At 45.3% G+C, this 6,000-nt stretch overlaps 1 protein-coding gene across 2 annotated transcripts in view; it reads right to left on the minus strand.

The window, feature by feature from the left end:
• Positions 1-5,474, minus strand: part of LOC119966131 (serine/threonine-protein kinase 31-like) — a 163,877-nt gene extending 158,403 nt beyond the window's left edge. For both annotated transcript variants that reach the window (XM_038797392.1, XM_038797390.1), the window contains exon 1: positions 5,457-5,474. The gene's annotated coding sequence lies outside the window, so the exon portion shown is untranslated. The remainder of the gene's footprint in view (positions 1-5,456) is intronic.
• Between the last annotated feature and the right edge of the window lie 526 nt (positions 5,475-6,000).

Raw genomic sequence — 6,000 nt, forward strand, 5'->3', positions numbered from 1 at the left:
GGTTATTTCATAGAATTTACAGTGCAGAAGGCCATTCGGCCCATCGAGTCTGCACCGGCTCTTGGAAAGAGCACACTACCCAAGGTCAACACCTCCACCCTATCCCCATAATCCAGTAACCCCATGCAATTTTGGACACTAAGGGCAATTTATCATGGCCAATCCACCTAACCGGCACATCTTTGGACTGTGGGAGGAAACCGGAGCACCCGGAGGAAACCCACGCACACGGGGAGGATGTGCAAACTCCGAAGAGACAGTGACCCAAGCCAGAATCGAACCTGGGACCCTGGAGCTGTGAAGCAATTGTGCTATCCACAATGCTACCGTGCTGCCTGGTTATGCTACCAGTTCTAGACAATCTTCTTAAAAGGCAACGTCCAAGATTGTGAGGGTGATGGAGGAGCCATGACCAAAGGCTTTATGTGAAGAAGGGCCAACGCCCTAGCCTTTGCCTGCCTGCCCCCCCCAGTTTCCCGCCGAAGAATCCTGCTTGGCTGGCGATTGGTAGCACCGCCGAAAGCTACAGACCTGTTGGAATTCCTCCAACTGGAGAAAATAAAATTTTCCATCCGTGCTTCTGAAGATAGCTTCCATAAGACATGGAAGTTGTTCACCAATTTGTTCCAAGACCTGTTCATAGCCAGCAGCCAATAAGGGAGGGATGGGGACACAGACAACACCACAAAAACATAAGGAGTGAGGGGATGGGGGCAGAAACTAGTGAGGCAGAAGATAGGTGGCACAGCCATGGAGGGGCCCAAAGACGGTGACAGATCACAACACAGCTGTATATACACGTGTTGTACCCTGAACCGGAGGGGGATTAAATTCCGCAGATTTAGCCACTACGTCATTTACTGGGTGGGATGGGGACAAGAACGAAAAAAGTAGAGTCACTGAGTCTATAGCCATTCATCAATTAGCTGCTTTTTGCTTTCACAACAGAGCATGAGGAAGGCAGATGTTGGGCAAAATGTGACAGTTTTCAATCGGAGGAATTACGCCAGCGGCGACTGCTCTCAAGAAAAAATTGGTTAGTGCAGTACATCAGTTAGGGCCCGGGGTGTGGGGAAATATGCATTGCAACCTTAGATATTCACGTGTGGGGAGATGGGGGGGGGGAATCTAAACAGCTGGGGATAATTTTTGGCGAGCATCCACAGCTCTCTGGGGTACAGAAAATCAAAGATTCACAACATCTTGAGCAAAACATTTTCGCAGCCCACTCAGGCAACAATGACAGCTGCAATGGAAATCAGAAAAAAAAATCTAGTGTTATTTTAGTAAGTGGCTTTTGATACTCATGTAAGATCAATAGATGAACAAAAACCCCACTCTAGTGTTGACCATATTTGTCCCAACAGTATTCAATACTGTCACTTCAATGACTTAAGTGAAGAAATTCAGTGACAGTGTGAAAATGGATAAGCAGTTTGTGGCACTGCATTCCCCATCCCACTTGACATTTAGTATTTCACATCCATGGAATTAAAAAGGAGGAAATGGTCCCCTTCTCAGTAAATGACACAACTGGAGATGCTTTATCTAGACAGCACAAGTAAGATCTACAACTGTTCTGTTTATGAAATGGAAATTCAAGCAAATTCCATTCTTTGAAATCCTCCTGAATATGTCAGAATCAATGGCCACAAGAAGTATCTGAATTGCTAAAAAAAAATTCCACAACCTGAAAATTAACATTCTATCCACAAAACGTTCTGTATAATTCAATCATTTTTCTCTTAGTGGAGGGACAGAATACCTCTTAATTCTGATATGCTATTTGCAATAGAAAATTAACTAAACAACATATGAAATTAAACCAGAAAATGGACAGGAAGGTAAAGAGACACTGCAAAGAGCAAGACAATATGTTTCAGGTGATTTGCTGCATCATTTTAGTTCAGTAGTTGTTGGCTAAGAGTTTCATTTTTATTGGCCAACAGTAATCAGGTATGTGGTCATGAGCCGATAAAACAAATACTTCTGCAGAGCAGAAAGCAGGAACAGCAGCAAATGAAATTACCCATTAGAGCAGTGTTCTTCAAAGTCGGTGGGTCGCAAGCGGGTGTCGGGAGGGTCGCGGAGCCATTGTCCGCGGCGCTCCCAATCGCGCAAATACCCGCGCAGCAGCCGGCTTTTCATAACGCCAGCTGCAAACGGCCGCAAACATGTTAAAAAAAATTTGCCCGTATTGCGCATGGTGATCGCCGTGCATGCGCAGTGCAGCCACTTTTTTTTTTTAACGGGTTGCATCTTTTTGTTTCACAAGTTCTATAGTGGTTTTTATTCATCTATTTTATTCATTTAATTTGTATTTTTTTCATTTATTTTACTCATTTCATTTTTTATGTTTTTTACAAGTTCGAGGTGGGGGGGGGGGGCGTTATTTGATAAAATGTTAACAGGAAAAAAATTCAGAACTTTGGACAGATGGAGACTCCATACTTTCCGACACCAGAAGGCTTCACCTTCATCCAACAAGTTCCATTGGAGGAGCGTGTACGAGGGCCAAAGGGACGCAAAACCATTTCCTCCATTTTTGTCAGCAGCAAACAAGGCAAGAGAAAATGGTGGGTCGCGCAGGTCAGCCGGCGTGGGTCAGACGGGTTGGGTCCCGAAGCTTGGCCAGTTGGTAAAAATGGGTCCCCGGAAGAAAAGTTTGAAGAACACTGCATTAGAGCTTAAAGTCCATGTATATAGTGAGTCCAGGCATCCTATAATTAGGTGCCTACCAGTGCCTATGTGTATAAATTTTGCATGCCCCCACCATATGGTCGCTCCATGGTGGAGCCCCAATGGCTCCAAACCACACGTTGATTTGCAAGTGTTTGCTCTAAATAGGAAAAGAGTATCCAATGATTCTAATAAACAATTAGCAACTTAAAATAAATTTTAAAATCTTCCCTCTTTAATTAAGCCAATAATAATGACAAGCAAAATGAATGGAATGAAAGTTATACACATTCAAATGATTACATTACGCAAGGCACACAATTTAGCTGATTTAAAAGAGTGCACTTGCCCTGCTGCTACTGTAATTTCCAATTCTACCAGCTGGATGCATTTCCAGGAACAAAAATGCAGGATAAGAGTGTGGAAGTAGCACTAGTCCAGCATCTACAACCCAAGTAAATGCCCCTTTAAAACTAGAATACACAGTGATAACTAAGCATTCATGTGTAACAGTATATACATTTATTTAACATGTATGGTTTGACTACTTTTTTTGAGAATGTGAAATTCTTCTTTCTCAGTGTAGTGCACTCCTCAGTTTCTACAAAATATGCAGTCAGTGTTCAATAAAGTTGGCAATTGACTTACTTCCAGACATTTGCTAATACTAGACAAGGAAATGTATGGGCATAACCCAACAATGACTCTTGCCATTGTTCTCCTCTCCCACTTGCCTCTGCTAAATGATGTAATAATCATATAGAATTTGTTACCACTTTGGAAACATAGGAAATCACAGAATCAATGTATAAATAAGTTTTTTTTAAATCATAACATATGCACCTATTCCTTCAGAAGCATTCACTTCCTTTCTGTCATCCATCTTGACAATTTGCTGGAAAAAACAGATGGAAAAGTATTATAGGAATACATGAAGATATTTATCACCCGAAGCTTTCTGCATCAACTAGACTTACTCAAGTCAAAATGATAGTTGAAGAATTATGTCAACACCACTCAAAAGGTACAGTATCAGGAGATGCACAAGAGGGACTAGTTCCCTCTTCTTTGTGAGGAATACCTAACTACAGTGCTTGGCACTTCCTCACAACATCAACTTCAGATCAAGAATCTCAAACTTTTTTTAAAAAGGTGGAAAACACACTTTTGTTTGTCATACTGGATATCTTGAAGTGTTTTATTCAAAGTCATTAATTAGCAAATACTGATTCACTGCAATGCTGAAGTTGCCATATAGCCATGTTCTGTGCCGAGTCAAACCAGGTCAAAAAATATCCAGGGCTGAGACCCTGAATATCTTTTCAAATTACCCAAGGACTTTGTATGTACTCATGGGGTTGAAATTCCCAGCAACCATTAAACAAATGTTTTGAAAGTGTTATATGGAGAGGTTTATGTAGGCGTCAAGCATAGGTGAAGAGCTCCCTCATGCCAAAGTAGATTTGAATCAGAGCCGATAAATTGCAATATACAGCCTGATTGGAACCTATTGTGTCACCAACACACCATTAGAAAGGTCTTGTCCAAAAAAACTGCAAACAATTTGAATTTAAACAAAAGTATTCATAAAAAGGCCACTGATGGAATAACTGGAATCAAAGAAAACTCAATTCCACCCAAATAGTGTGGTGATACATACCCTTAAAAGAAACTGTTCGCGATCACTCACCCCTCATGAAATGTTCAGTCTCTTATTTTTCTTAGTTTCACTCAAAGATTACATTAAGACCCCAGTAATCAGAACAGTGTCATGCTACATATTAACACAGTACTGAAAAAATATATTAAAAACTCAAATTGGTGATGGCGCTAAGCAAATGGGAAAACACATGTTTTTAACACAAAACTGAACTGAAGAAACACTTCTCTCAAACCTGTTCCAGTTCCTCCAACCACCCCCATTAACTCCCTTCCTTCAATCACGGTGACTGCACATCTCAATAACCCAATCAAGGTCAGAAACCTGCCACTTTTAGGGTTATAAGGACTAATTCACATTCCAAATACTCAAATGCATATTTGGATCTCACTCTTGCATTCAGCCGCCCAGAGCAGCAGTCCACGAAACAAGGTCCACGCCCAATCCTGCCGTTTCAGGAACCAGCCAAAAGCTTGCAGGGAATAGCTACGCGAGAGTGAAGGCTATCTGCAACGGCTGACACAACCAGATGCCTGTGGTCCACTTGCACAGTTTCTCCTAAGATGCGGAACTTGGAAACCAATAGGGGACTGCGAGTAATGCTTAACCTCCGCCTAGAGAATAAGAGGCTGAATGCCCTTGACTGCTGAAGAGAATAAGAGGAACAGGCCGTGGCCTGGAGGCCCATCAGACCCACACCCCGCCTGCCTGCCCCACTCAGCAAACAGCCCATTGACAAAGGCCCCAGAACTGGCCTCCTCCCTCTGCTCTTTCCCACACCTGACTAATATCTGAAGCGAACTGCAGCGATTTGACTGGCGTTGTTCCCGGGAGAGGCACGGCCACGACAAGAGCCCTTGTCTATCTCAGTCTCACCATCACCCTCTCACAAACACCATGTTATCAACCTGTGCCCAGGCTTGTGGGGTGGGGGTGGCGAGCACGTGCTGTGGCGGCCAGCAACAAAAACACACCGTCAAATCCCACTTGCTCCAAAACGAAGCATTTAAAAAAGCAATAAGGTTTAAATTCAAACTTCAGCCCATTCCCAAAATTGCGCAAAGTTCTGTATTTCTTGCCAGCGGACTATATGTTTTAAATACTTGCAAATAACAACCTGCTCCCTTCGCTCGGGGCTGAGGTCCAAAGCCGCCGGCGCCCTTGTAGTGTCTCCCGGCGCCGGATGAAGTGAGCAGTGTTGTGGCTGCTCTCTGCCCCCTCCCCCCACGTGCTCACTCCCCCCTCCCCCCACGTGCTCACTCCCCCCTCCCCCCACGTGCTCACTCCCCCCTCCCCCCACGTGCTCACTCCCCCACCCCCCCACGTGCTCACTCCCCCTCCCCCCACGTGCTCACTCCACCATCCCCCCTCGTGTTCACTCCCCCTACCCCCCTCGTGCTCACTCCCCCCACCCCCTCGTGTTCACTCCCCCCTCCCCCCACGTGCTCACTCCCCCCACGCCCCACCCCTACGCCCCTCCCCCCATGTGCTCACTCCCCCTCCCCCCACGTGCTCACTCCCCCCTCCCCCCACGTGCTCCCTCCCCCCCTCCCCCACTTCTCACTCCCCCCCCCCCCACGTGCTCACTCCCCCCCCCCCACGTGCTCACTCCACCATCCCCCCTCGTGTTCACTCCCCCCACCCCCCCTCGTGCTCACTCC

The sequence above is a fragment of the Scyliorhinus canicula genome, chromosome 5 (genome assembly GCF_902713615.1).
Source record: "Scyliorhinus canicula chromosome 5, sScyCan1.1, whole genome shotgun sequence".
Lineage (NCBI taxonomy): Eukaryota > Metazoa > Chordata > Chondrichthyes > Carcharhiniformes > Scyliorhinidae > Scyliorhinus > Scyliorhinus canicula.